Below are 15,317 nucleotides of genomic sequence, written 5' to 3'. Positions count from 1 at the left end.
AAAAAAAACGTGTTTCGTGTTTAATGCATTTCTTCAGATTTAGCATTGGAAAGAGATACATCCAAGACGTTTTATCACTTTTTTCCCCCCAAAGTATAAAGAATATATATATATATATATACAGTATATGTATGTGGCAGAAAACACAGACAAGGCTGAAAAAGCAGGTTCTGCTCTTGCACCCCTCTTTAAAATAAACTGCTGTATTTTAAGCCAAAAGAACTGTTGTGTTTGGTAGAACAACATGTCTATATATGCTGCCATGGCAGATTCATGGAACATTAAGCCCCCGAACTACATTTATTTTTAATTTGTCCGTTTTACCCTGGAGACCCCTGTTTACAGACGTCGTGCAACCGCTTTTGTTTCAACCCAGCCATAAAAAGAAGGTAGGTATTCATATTTATTATTCGAAATGTCTGTCATTTTTAGCTTAGAATCATTAATTGATGTCCAACATTTAGTTAAAAAAAAAAAAAACCTTCAATAATTATTCACTCTCATATTTTAAACTTTTAAACAAATTACGTCACAATGAAATGACTATCTGCCTCATAACTATTGCTTAATTGTATTTTGTTTTGTTACTGTTGTTTCTCTCTCATATCCCAGGGGCGCGTAATATCAAGCGCGATGCCCTGTCCCGTCAGTTCCTGCCTAGCGAGACCAGGGTGGATCCAGCCCCCTTACTCCCTTCCACCTGTTTTCTTCCTTCAGTGGAATAGGAGGTGGAGTCCAAGGTTAAGGAGGCCCTTGGTGAGCACCCGGACCCCCGGCAGTCCAGCAACAGGTGCTATAGTGGGCCCACTCATCCCGCCTGTTCTGCCACCCGTGTATCCGCAGGACCCTGGCTGTGTTGCGCCAATGATTCTGGTGGGCCACCATGCCGAAGGACATTCGGCCTTTTGTAACGGCTTGTCATGTTTGCGCCCGCAGCAAGACCTCCACCAAACCCTGCTCTGGCCTGTTTCGCCCTCTTCCCACCCCTAGCCGCCCATGGTCCTATATCACCCTGGACTTTTTCTCCGGTCTTCCCTCTGCCCGAGGTAACACCATAATACTCACTGTGGTTGACAGATTTTCCAAGGGGGCCCATTTAATCCCGCTTCGCAAACTCCCATCGGCGAAGGAGACCGGAGAGCTGCTGGTCCAGCATGGCATTCCGTCTGAAATTGTGTCTGATAGGGATCCACAATTCACCTCCCAGGTATGGAAGGCTTTCTGTGCTGCTCTGGACGTTGGTGCAAGTCTCTCCTCAGGTTACCATCCTCAAACCAACAGCCAGTGTGAACGCACAAACCAGCAGCTGGAAGCGGCCCTTCGCTGTGTCACGCAGTCCTGTCCCAACTGCTGGAGCGACCACCTTACCTGGGTCAAATATGCCCATAATACCTTGCCGAACGCCTCCTTGGGCATGTCCCCCTTCCTGTGCTTACTGGGCTACCAACCCCCCTTGTTCCCATCCCAAGAGCAGGACATAGCGGTTCCCTCTGTGCAGAGGCACATCGGCCGGTGCACCAAGGTTTAGAGATGAGCACGCGCTGCATTTATCTGCTCGTCCGAAAGTTCACAGGTCCAGTCCAACCACCACCTTGCACCAGCCCCTGTCTACTCGGTGGGGCAAAAGGTATGGCTCTCTTCAAAACACTTGCCACTAAGGGTTGAATCTAGAAAACCGGCCCCACGTTTTGTCGGCCCCTTTGAAATAGAGAAGGTGGTGAATCCCTGCTCCGTCCGCCTCAAGCTCCCCAGGTCTCTCCGTATCCACCCCACCTTCCATGTTTCCCAGGTCAAGCTTGTCTCGTCATGCCCTTTGTCCCCCCCGGTGCCGACTCCTCCTCCATTGTCAATCGACGGGCACCCAGCCTTCAGATCGAGGCGGCTCTTGGATGTCCGCGGCCGCGGCCGTGGGGTACAGTACCTAGTCGACTGGGAGGGCTATTGCCCTGAGGAGTGAAGCTGGATCCCTGCCAGGCAGCTCCCTGATATTGCAGGCTGGAGACCAGATAGGGGGAGACGACAGCTGCGAGCTATCAGAATCAGATGTCTTTATAAACCAGGTCGTTGTTGCCGCTCGTCGCCAGACCAAACTTTCAGCTTTCCCGTCAGTGAAGTCCAGCATTCAAGTATTTACCACATCTTATCTTACCTGGCTAATAAGACCTCTTGTTCCGTCCAGGTTTCCCCGTGCCTGCTCCCAGAATTGTACCCACACCTGATTGACCTCCTGTCAACACCTGCCAACTTCAAGTTCAAGTGCACGTGCCCCGGCTGCAACCCTTGTGCGCTCCAAAATAAACTTTTGAGAATCGGCACAGCCACTCTGTTGTTTGCTTTGGGGTCCACTTCCCAGAGCACCCTAACAAAAACAGTCTCGATTCTTGGTTAAAAGCAAAACAAAAAAAAACAAACAACAAAAAAAAGTGCAGGTATTGTAGCATTTATTTTACGTAAATATTGCGAACTATGATGCCAATGCCTCGGCGGCTAATTTCTCCATTTTTTTCTCAATATTTCAAAATGCATGCATGGTACAAAAAATATAATAATTACCTTGAATCCTCGAACATATCGCTCCTGAGACAATCTTTCCTGTTTGTATGTGGTCCAGCTTTTGTACTTTTTGAACAGAAATTCACAGTTAGTTCGCTGCGTGCCTGTGTTTGTGAATAGCTCCTCTTGATGTGAGTGGCCCCCTGCTTGAAGGAGTTGCACAGTGCATGGCCGAGCTGACCCGTCAATAATGATGATGTCTATGGTTGGTCTTAACAGGGAGCGACTGGATTCAGCCATGTGAAATGAGTTATGTCAATTCACTGTTGCCATTAGAGGGCAGTGTATCCACCCAAATCAATAAAACTAACTGCAAACACTTTCAAAACAAACCATTACAACGCCACTTTAAGTAAACAAATACTCAAAGCAGTAAAACTAACTAAATCAATAAAACTAACTGCAAACACTTTCAAAACAAACCATTACAACGCCACTTTAAGTAAACAAATACTCAAAGCAGCAAAATTTTAATTCGAATCTTTTTTCTAATCGAATTACTCGAGTTAATCGATTAATCGTTGCAGGACTAGTTTTACTGCCTGCAATTGAAAACAATGGATGTCCAATTCAATTAAACTTGGAGGCCTGGCTGTGAATGCCTATTTTACATATTATTTTGTTTATGAATAAATGAAAACAAAAATCTATCAAATTTTTATAAAAATTTGTATAAAATGTTTATAAAAAATCATTAAAATTCATGACAGTGGACAGCTATTCAAAAGTTGACGCTTTAACCTAAAGATATAAAAAACATGATGAAAAAACTATGTATTTAATCATAAATACATTTATAAATCATTACAATGATAATATAAACTAAATTAATGAAATTAAATTTAATAAAAAATAAATAAACACTGGTTATGGCCTGAGTAAAACTAAAGTTGATTTTTTTTTCTCATCGTTTTCAACTAATTTCATGCCATTAATGGTGATAAAATGTCCTATTCATTTACCTTGGGAATACTGGCTCTGAATGCTCATATTTTCGTGCCAGTGACGGTGCTAGACGTCGACTGGGAGGGGCGAATGAATGAATGTTTATTTGCCCCTCCCATTCAAAATGGATTGGACGTCGAGCACCGTCAATGTCAGACAATGAGTTAAAAAAAAAAGGCCCAGTTATCTACTTAACAAGAGTACAGTGGGTCAAATAAGTATTTAGTCAACCACCAATTGTGCAAGTTCTCCTACTTGAAAAGATTAGAGAGGCCTGTAATTGTCAACATTGGTAAACCTCAACCACGAGAGACAGAATGTGGAGTGAAAAAAAACAGAAAACCACATTGTTTGATTTTTGAAGAATTTATTTCCAAATTAGAGTGGAAAATAAGCATTTGGTCACCTACAAACAAGCAAGACTTCTGGCTGTCAAAGAGGTCTAACTTCTTCTAACAAGGTCTAACAAGGCTCCACTCGTTACCTGCATTAATGGCACCTGATTTAACTCATTATTGGTATAAAAGACACCTGTCCACAACCTCAGCCAGTCACACTCCAAACTTCACTTTGGCCAAGACCAAAGAGCTGTCGAAGGACACCAGAGACAAAATTGTAGACCTGCACCAGGCTGGGAAGACTAAATCTGCAATAGGTAAAACGCTTGGTGTAAAGAAATCAACTGTGGGAGCAATTATTAGAAAATGGAAGACACACAAGACCACTGATAATCTCCCTCAATCTGGGGCTCTATGCAAGATCTCACCCCGTGGCGTCAAAGCGGTAACAAGAACGGTGAGCAAAAATCCCAGAACCACAAGGGGAGACCTAGTGAATGACATACAGAGAGCTGGGACCACAGTAACAAAGAGAGGACTGGGAGAATGTGTTATGGTCAGATGAAACCAAAATAGAACTTTTTGGTAGAAACACAAGTTCTCGTGTTTGGAGGAGAAAGATTATTGAATTGCATCGAAAGAACACAATACCCACTGTGAAGCATGGGGGTGGAAACGTCATGCTTTGGGGCTGTTTTTCTGCATAGGGACCAGGACGACTGATCTGAGTAAAGGAAAGATGAGACGTGGTTGGGTCTTTCACCATAACAATGATCACAAACCCACAGCCAGGGCAACAAAGGAGTGGCTTCGTAGGAAGCATTTCAAGGTCCTGGAGGGGCCTAGCCAGTCTCCAGAGCTCAACCCCATAGAAAATCTGTGAAGGGAGTTGAAAGTCCATGTTGCCCAACAGCAGCCCCAAAAAGTCACTGCTCTAGAGGAGATCTGCATGGAGGAATGGGACAAAATACCAGCAACAGTGTGTGAAAAGCTTGTGAAGAGTTACAGAAAATGTTTGGACTCCGTTATAGCCAACAAAGGGTACATAACAAAGTATTGAGATGAACTTTTGGTATTGACCAAATACTTATTTTCCACCATGATTTGCAAATAAATTCTTTAAAAATCAAACAATGGGGTTTTTCTGTTTTTATTTTCCACATTCTGTCTCTCATGGTTGAGGCTTACCCATGTTGACAATTACAGGCCTCTCTAACATTTTCAAGTGGGAGAACTTGCACAATTAGTGGTTGACTAAATACTTATTTGCCCCACTGTAAATATAACTTGCTACATTCCACCATTGGAAAAGGAAGAAAATACATTAAAAAAAATAGAAGTTTGCAAAAAGTTGTAATAATTTCTTATACTGCTTTTGTTTTTTTAACGGTATTGATATTGTTGGAAGCAAAGCACATCAGCGGGGGCACGCTTTAAACTATAGTAGAAAAAAAAGATTAAAAAAAGAAAAAAAGCCTGTGCCTTCATTGAAATTCTTCATTAAGTACCCCGCCCCAAATCTCAGCTAATGCTCAGTATTATGTTTAAGCCTTTTTAAAATGATGGCCATTAAAACAAGCCTACAATGTTCAAAATGTGTAATTCCAAAACACACTTTTTTCAATCATTGTATTGTTAACCTCTTACATGTTATGCTGACCTAAAATGAAACTGAAATGTCTAAATTGTTTGGCAATAAATTAATTGCATTCATAAAAAAGTGGATTGTGCGCATATAAAATCATTATTATTATCATGTACAGAGATTGTAAATAATGGCAGATAAATTATGTTATAAATAGTGTGATAACAATCCTGATATCCATACTAGTGTTAGTGTCAGTACCGATCTGTAACCAAAATAATGTAAGCAGCATCAGGGAGTACTAAGAAATAACGTGCCGATGCTGCGCAACATGTATGTTGTTTTTAACCGCTGGTTGACCTACCCAAGATGGCCGCCAGTTACGCACACTGTTGTAGACAAAAGAGTGCTTGTCGCTCTTCCCAAGATGATGATAGACGTCCAATCGTGTGGCGTCAAATCATCTTTCTGCTGTGAATTTCAATGAGTTTATCACTTGCTGACTTATGAACGAAAGTTTATTCGCTGTTACCTCTCACTGTAAATGGATGAGATGTCTAGTGACGTCAAAGGCAGCCAATTAGTTTAGCAGTGTCTGACCAAGCCATGATAGCAATGACTTTAGATTCAAGTGAATATGCAGTAATTTAGTATTACAAGACCCCCCCCAAAAGTGTTATTGATACAGTATCGGAATTGGAATCGGTATCGGGAGCCAAAGAATGGTTTCGGTGCAACACTAGTTTTAGATAGGGCTGTCGAACGATTAAAAATTTTAATCGAGTTAATCACAGCTTAAAAATTAATTAATCGTAATTAATCGCAATTCAAACCGTCTATAAAATATTAAAATAGGCCATATTATTCTGTAAATTATTGTTGGAATGGAAAGATAAGACACAAGACGGATATATACATTCAACATACCGTACATAAGTACTGTATTTGTTTATTCTAACAATAAATCAATAAGATGGCATTAACATTAACATTCTTTAAAGCGATCCATGGATAGAAAGTTCTTAAAAGATAAATGTTAATACAAGTTATAGAAATTTTTATATTAAAACCCCTCTTAATTTTTTCGTTTTAATAAAATTTATAAAATTTTCAATCAAAGAATAAACTAGTAGCTCGCCATTGTTGATGTCAATAATTACAGAATGCTCATGGTGCTGAAACCCTTAAAATCAGTTGCACCCAAGCGCCAGCAGAGGGCGACAAAACACAAAAAAACACAAGTAACAAGTGGACATGACACTGTGCTGTCATTTTAATCTGTTTGAGCGGCGCATGTGCGTTAAATGCGTCAAATATTTTAACGTGATTAATTAAAATATAATTACCGCCCATTAACGCGATAATTTTGACAGCCCTAGTTTTAGACAAAGAAAGTCGAGTCTAAAAAATATTGGGTGGTACCAAAGGAATGAAGACAGGCAAGTAGTTTAAGTAAAAGAAGGAAGTTCGCAAAATGAAAAACCAAGTATGAGGAAGGGAAAGAGGGAGATTACAAAATAGAGAAAGGTACGACGTAAGGAAGAAAGGAAGGAAAAGAAGGAGAAAACTTTTTTCATGACGATGACGAAATGATATCGAGCTAAAAACATGTTTTGGGAGACTAAAACATAACGAGACTCATGCCAGTTTTCGTCTGACGAGAACGAGATGAAAATGCGCAATAGTTTCCGTCACATGTTTACAATGAGTGACACTGTGTAGTTAACCTGCATCATAGCAGTGTCTGGTTGTGTCACTCATGAGATGCTGCGCCATTCAGGCTTGCACACACGGTAAGATTTGTTTTCTTAGCCAGAAAGAATATGCAATGTTGCTTTAGCCTTTAAAGGTCTGTGCTGAGTGATCATCACACAGGCAGGCAGGTTTTTGGCTGCCATTTTAATTTTCGTCTTATTCTTTTGGACGAAAATACTTATTATTCTTAGTCATATTTTAGTCATTTCGAAATATGTTTGTCTAGTTTTAGTCAACGAAAATTCAGGCAAATTTTGTCTAGTTTTAGTCGACAATTCTCAAAATTTTTTCATCCATAAACTTCCATGAATAAATAAATAAATTAATTAATTAATAAAAGATTTCCAACAATTTCTAATGAACATGACAGATGAGCACATAACTGTAAGTCTATAAGGACGTCACCATTTTCATGATTTGCTCAAAAAATAAATGTTACCAATTATTTTGACTGAACAGTAATATTATCATGTACAGCGATTGTAAATTATGGCAGAATGACGAGCACACATTGTAGCATTTTTCTACATAGACAACGCCAACTTGGTGATAATACACACTTAGCAGGAAAACTGCACATTATTTGCAATTAAGTAAACTCACCTGGATGCAGGGGTGAAAGTGGGCGGGAACGGTCAGGAACGCAGTTCCAATATAAGATTCGGGGCCGGAACGCAGTTCCGGTATAAGATTCAGAGTTCTGGTATAAGATTCAGGGTCGGAACGCTGTTCCGGTAAACGGTGCTTTGATTCCAAAAATATGATGGCAACTGTCAAAATGCTATGTTAAAAAAATTAAATACAAAGCTGCCACACATGCATTTCATCTCCAAGAAGAAAACAATCTACCAACATCAGATTTACATACTCAAGTGTTAACCACAAGCATAATAAAGTGCATGTGTAGGGTAATCCGTTTCCACCGATATTTATTATTTATTTTATACCACGGACGGCTTGGAGGTTTCCGCAGCTGCTGCAGTTATCTGAGTCTGACGATGACGAGTCACATCAATGTGCGAATGCACACAGCAAAGCAAAACGCCTGGACTCATTTATCCGTTCAATTGGCTGACGTACTTACATGTGATCACCAGAGATAGTTAGCTCCGATTGGTTCAAATGTGCATGTTTTCTGAAACAGCAAAAAAAAAAAAAAAAAAAAGGGCAATGCAACAGAAAATGGATCAAATCTTTAAGCGCAAGGAAAGAGTTAAGGTGGCTAATTTATTTGTATGTTATAGAAATAACTGACCAAAACAATTTTCTTTGCATTTCAGTAGTTTTGACCGCCCCCCCCCCCCCCCCCCCCCAAAAAAAAAAAAATTAAATTAAATTTGTGGCTCTGTGGTGACCTTCATGTCGCGGAGTTCCAGCAAGAAATTCCAACCACTTTCACCCCTGCCTGGATGCCACAAACTGTATGTAAAATGTTTTCCAAGAGTTAAAGAATATACAGAGTCACTGCGCCAAATGCTAATGCTAACACTATGCTAATGCAAACACTATGCTAACGCTACAAGTTAGTTTAGTGTGTGATGATCACTCAGCACAGACCTTAAAGGGCAAAAGCAAAATGGCATAGCCAAGATAAGAAAACAAAACTAAACAAGCAGCACCTGACACGTTTCACCAAAGAAACCTTGAATTGGCACATTCTTAAGGGGGGCGCAGCACGTCACATGAGTGACACGACCAAACTACACATACAATAATAAAATATCACACATTGTGAATTTATGATGGAAGTATGGCGAATATTCATCTTGTTCTCGTGTCATCAGACGGCAACTAGCATCCATCTCGCTACGTTTTAGTCTCCCAAGACACGTTTTCAGCATGTCCTCGTGATGTCATCGTCATGAAAAAAATTGTTCGTTGACCAAATATTTTTGTTATCATCATCTTGACGAAAACAACACTGTCACACACTAAATGTAACTTGTAGTGTTTGCATAGCATTCGTGTTAGTTAGCTAACGGCAAGCGTAAAACTCCCAGGCAACTTTATAACTCACAGTTTCTGGTGCCCAGGTGGGTATAATTAACTGAAAATAATGTACTGTTTTCCTGTGAAGTGTGTATTATCACCAAGTTGGCGTTGTCATTGTAGAAAGATGCTACAATATGTGCTCGTCTGTCAATGTTCATTCGAAATAGTTGGAGACATATATTTATTTTATGAGTAATTAAAAAAAAAAAAATACTGACGAAAACGTTTTTAGTTAACATCGACTAAAATTAGACAAAACTAGTCTTGTGTTTTCCTCAACAAAAACTACACGAAGACAAACACATTTTGAGATGACAAAAATACGACTAAGACTAATAAGTATTATCGTCCAAAAGACGAAGACGAAAATCAAAAGAGCTGCCAAAAACAACACTGCTAGGAAACGTAATCAAATAAAAAATGTGCAGCATTTTTTCCTCATAAAAGGCTGGAATCAACCTATAAGGTACTCTCAAATAAAGCTAATGATATGTCAGAATAGTGGATTGGATTAGTCGTCTGCTTCATAGTTTCGATATTTGTTATGCTTATCTCTGTGGAGGTACATGATTGTAGATTTATGCTGCAAACTCCATCATTTCAGCCTGACACGTACAAAAGAGGTTTTAAACTGTTTGGAGGTGTGAACATGACTGTAAATGGCTGTTTGTTTATATCTGCACTGTAATTGGCTGCTGTTGAGTCCAGGGTCTACCCCGCCCCTCGGCCAAAGTCATCTGGGTGAGGTTCCAGCTTTCCCATTACCCTTATGCAGACAAACGATATATTAATGCATGTAAAAATACATACAATGGATGGAATAATTTACCTATGCAATATAATAAAGAATTTTTTTATGTCTCCTTCAATATATCATATTGGAAACTAATGTAAAGTATATTTTCAAAACTCCTAAAATACTAGTCAGGTTGGATGCAGTCCCTAAGCGGCAAGCAATAATAATACAACAACTGTTGTATACTTAGAATTCGCACTACATAAAGAATATGCCTCACCGCTCAATTGAAATTACATAGAAAAAACATGCGTTATTACTGCCCTATTCTCAGCCATGTTGCAGCCATTTGAAAGAAATGTACAATACATTGCCATGAAAAAGTATTGCTACCTTGTCTGTTTGATAAAGTTATTGTGGTGATGCTTTTTGGCATACCACACAGGTGCTTTGACCGATTTTTACCGTTCCAACTATGAAACATTCCAAAAATTAACACAACATTGGCTCTCTTTCAATTTTGTCTGTAACATTTAAAATCGAATTGAATAGAGTAGAAAGTAATAGAAAGCCTTTATTGTCATTGTACAGAGTACAACAAGATTTAAAGCCTCGCCATAACGTACACCACAATAAACAGATGCAAAAGTACATTTATATCTAATATAAAAACACAGTTTACAGTATATTGCATACAGATTTGGAATTAATTATTAATTAATTAAGTGGTGATGTAGTGGTAATACAAAAGTGCGTATTTTGCCAAAAACGTACGGTTTCATTCCATCAAAATCTGACTTTTTAAATTTTCAATGCCACATTCATTTCCAGTGGACTCACTGTTAACAGGAAATGCCCCGAAAAGCCCCTAAATCAATGCAAACAACACCCCCCCAGCAAAATACAAAAACTATTAAATCTTGAAAAACTGCAAAAAAAAGTTGAAAAACCATGGAAAACGCCCAAAAAACACAATAATAGGTAGCAAACAAATAATACTGTGAACACAGCAAAAAAAACACCAAAAACAGAAAAAAGCGGAAAAAAATGGAAAAACTGCAAAAACCACAAAAACAGCGAAAGACCATGAAAAACAACGACAACAACAACCTACCCAGGGGCGCTGGAAGTCACTCACAGCAGGGTGTGCTAAGGATCTTTTTTAGTTTTTCCCATCCAAAAACAGCCATATTAGTCCAACTTGTCACGCTCGCATATTCTCTCCATACAAGGCGTGCACAATGGCAGCACACTCGAATAGTTTACGTACTACTACTAGGCTACTACAAAGACAGCGTTCTTTTGTATTGTAAATAAACTCGCCCGTGTGTATTATAATGCAACTCCCTGCAGCTCGAAGGTGCAATGACACACGAATATTAAAAAAAAAATAAAAGGTCCAATAAACCTCGGTTTAACGCCCTCTTTCCACAAATAGTGCCTTATTCAACGTGACCCGGTAGGAGGCAAGGTGTGAGGTGGTGACATATCAATAAAAAAAAACAAACTTTTTCAACATAAACAGTATATAAATATATAAATCATAACCAAAGTTAAATATGCTATTGTTTCAATATGTACTATTTATGTATTTATTCATTGATTATTACCCTCCAAGAAATCCACCAAAACACTTTTTTTCCCCTCCCTAACACAAGGGTGTGCTGCAGCACCCTCAGCACACCACTTCCCGCGGCACTGAGCCCCCCCCCCCGCTAACCCCCCCCCACACACATAAATCGAAAAAAATGAAAAACCATAAAAAAACTTTAAATTAAATGTAATTTTGCGCTATAATTTTAGACTTCATAGGAACTAATTGGCTACCACTAACGCTACGTAGATGTTTTAATTTAAATTTATCCATTTGGACTGTGAGGGGAGAATGAACGCATGAATCAATGAGTAAGCAAGAAAGTGACCAAAAATCTACAGCGAGAGCAATTTCTCTAGATATTGGATCTTCTAATTAGTGATTACATCTTCTAATTAATTTTTTTCCCACATAGTATTGAGTTTTTCTTTTTTTTTGTTTTGTTTTGTTTTTGTATCGAAATAAAGTTTAAAAGTTTAGTATCGAGACAATACTGCATGGTTAGGGGGTATAAAGTTCACCAGAAAAGCAGGGGTGAAACGAGTCCAAACGACCAAGTAATAAATAAACCAAGTAATCTCAAGTAATAGAAATCAACACGAAACCAACTTTAAAATGTCTGTTTTAACATCAGTATGCTTAAATAGGCTTTGACAGCCCTAAAAAGGAGTTTAAAAAAAAGAGAGCAAAAGTGTAAATATTTTGAATAACTACTTTGTAGGTATTAGCTGCATTGCATGGTTGTGGGTGGGTGGTGGCTGTTTCAAACATTAACTCAACGCCTGCCATTGACAAGGACAGATGTCCAATTAATTTAAACTGGAATGATTGGCTGTACATGCTCATGTCTTAGTGCCAATAACGATGCTAGGTGTCCAATTCATTTTGACTAGGCGGCCCAGTCAAAATGAATTAGACATCTAGTGTCTACAATGACAGCCACTGAGTTAAGATGCCCAATTAATTACCTGACTAACTAATCACCATTATATGTTTAAGTTACAAAATGATTAAAGTGCTCAAAAATAGAAACCTTCCTAATCGTGTTCTCCAAAATACGGGACAGTGTCATGTCGATGCATCTCAAGAAGTGGCTCCTTGGTCATGCCTCAGCAGTTCAAATTCCACAGTCATTTGATTGTTTATTGTGTCAGTCAGTCAGGATGATAACATGCAAACTTAAACGCGCCTCGAGTATTTGTGAAACAATTCATTCGACAAAAAATATACAGTATTTTTATTGTACACCACTCACATCATAAACAGGATTTTAACCCATATGGAAAAGAAATAGAAAAAACCTTTAAGAATGTAAATCAATTCCAGTCATAAATCTTTATAAGTCTCATACTATGATTTACTCTTGAAAGTGTTTACTCTTGAATGCTTATTGATGACACTGCACACGATAGACACAGGAACATTCATGTCTTTGGAGATGGACTTGTAGCCTTGACATTGCCCATGCTTCCTCACAATTTTGCTTTTCAAGTCCTCAGACAGTTCTTTGGTCTTCTTTCTTTTCTCCATGCTCAAGGACATACACACAAGGACACAGGACAGAGGTTCAGTCAAATTTAATCAATTTTAACTGGCTGCAAGTGTGATTTAGTTATTGCCACCACCTGTTATGTGCCACAGGTAAGTAACAGGTGCTGTTAATTACGCAAATTAGAGAAGCATCACATGAGTTTTCAAAGGGTGCCAATACTTTTGTCTGACCCATTTTTGGAGTTTTGTGTAAAATGATAATGATTTTTAAAAAAAATTCCATTCCCTTTTGTGTTTTTTCATTGCAAGCAAAATAAATGAAGCTATTACTACCAAAGCATTTGTAATTGCAATCATTTTCTGGGAGAAATTGAGCATTATCTGACACAATTACAGGGGTGCCAATGCGTTTGGCCAGCAGTGTATACATACATACATACATGTATATGTTTTCTACATGTAAAGTGTATATATTTTGCAGGGAGATTCTTTAGATACTTCACATAGATTCATTACATGCCATGTGATTAAAATTAACTAAAACATGGGTAATGCACCTTTACATACAGTTTTTTTGGTATGCTGTGGCATATGTCTGCTTCTGAATTTTGTAATATCAACATAAAAATCACAATACCGATACTTTTAGTTCATGAATTTATACGTTTAATCATAGACTCCACCATCAGTTGACAAGACAGCTCCCACAGACATTGCGCCACGCCTTCCCGTAGAAGGCCGACCTAGGCAGACCATTGAGTTGGCTTTCACTGTGATAAACTCAAACACACGCTGAATTCTAACACCATATTTAGGTGGAAATAGAACGAAGGTCATACTGCATACTGTACAAGCAGGCAGGAGTGTCTAAACAGTGATTTGGTGAAGGACGTTTCAAAGTACATGCTTGGTGCTTTTATATATAAGAATTACCTTGAATATTTGACCTAATCACTCCTGAGACACTCCTGCCTGCTGGTATGAACTAAAACCTTCATGCTGTTTCCATCTAAATTTGGCGTTAGAACGCAGCGTGTGTTTGAGTTTATCTTTGAGTTTATTGCAGTAAAAGCTGCCATGATGCTCTGCCTGGCTTGGCTCCCTGCGGGAAGCCGTGGCGCAATGTCTGTAGGAGGTGTCTCGTCAACTGATTGTGAAGTCTATGATTTGAGAGTCACATACTTTACATACAAGTTCCAGAAAAAACAGATATGAACTTCAGAAATATTTTATATATCTTTTCTATATGGGAACCCACAGCAGGGGTGTCAAACTCATTTTGGTTCGCGGACCACATTTATGGCAGTTGGCATGTGGGCCGGAATCGTTTACGTTTTGCAAAATAAGTTAACTCACATTCATGGCAGGCAATGAGTTAATTTTGCGTCACTTCCATGCAATTTTAAGAGTCACTTCCTGTCACTTTTGGATCATTTCCTGTTTATTACTCGTGCATTTCTGGGCTGCTCGATTTTAGGCCATTTCTAGGTTACTTTCTGTTGATTTGGTGTCACATCCTGTTGGTTTCGGGCCATTTCCTTGTTAACTTGTTGGCTGCCATTGACGGTGCTAGATTTCCAATCCGTTTTGGCTGGGAGGAGGAAAATGAAAGAATGTAACTGCGGACATGTAAGTGAGCCAAGTGCAGTAGAGCATGCACTTGATCACACAGATCACAAATCTATGGTTTTACAGAGCCAATATCAAAATAAAAACATGCGCTTTTGTATGAACAGTATGAATAAGCTACAATGTGCCTGTCAGGCAGATCAACCCTGCGGGCTGGATTGGACCCCCTGGCAGGACGCTTCCAGTCCGCTGGCCATACAGTACATTTATATCATTTCTACATGTATAGAAAAAAAATTACCGTAAAGTGCAAAGTCGTGTTAACGCATGCTAAAAATGTTTAACTTGTTAAAAGTCCAATAATACATTACAACTTGCAGTATTTTTGTTTTGTTTTTTTAACGTAATTTCAAGCCAATTAGTGTCGTGTTGTGCTTTTGCAGTTTTTACCAATTTCTCAAGCAATTGCATCCAACAGGTTGGAGGTTGTAAGGATTGAGGGAGTGGGTGATATGATAGCAGATGGTCTGGGAGCACTTTGACACATGAGCAAACAAACCGGTGAGCTGACACACTTATCAGCCAGTAAAAACATCTAGTGAGGAAATTTAAGGGCGCTGTAATTGAAGAAAATATCTTTGGATAGATGTAAGAAGTATACTTATTGTGAAATGTCTTAATAAAAAAAGGAAGAAACTAAATTAAAATTCTATATTACCTTCTATATTATGTTCAATCTTGTACGAACACAAAACAAGA

This window comes from Corythoichthys intestinalis, chromosome 16 (genome assembly GCF_030265065.1).
Source record: "Corythoichthys intestinalis isolate RoL2023-P3 chromosome 16, ASM3026506v1, whole genome shotgun sequence".
Classification (NCBI taxonomy): domain Eukaryota; kingdom Metazoa; phylum Chordata; class Actinopteri; order Syngnathiformes; family Syngnathidae; genus Corythoichthys; species Corythoichthys intestinalis.
Note: the sequence above shows the minus strand (reverse complement) of the source record.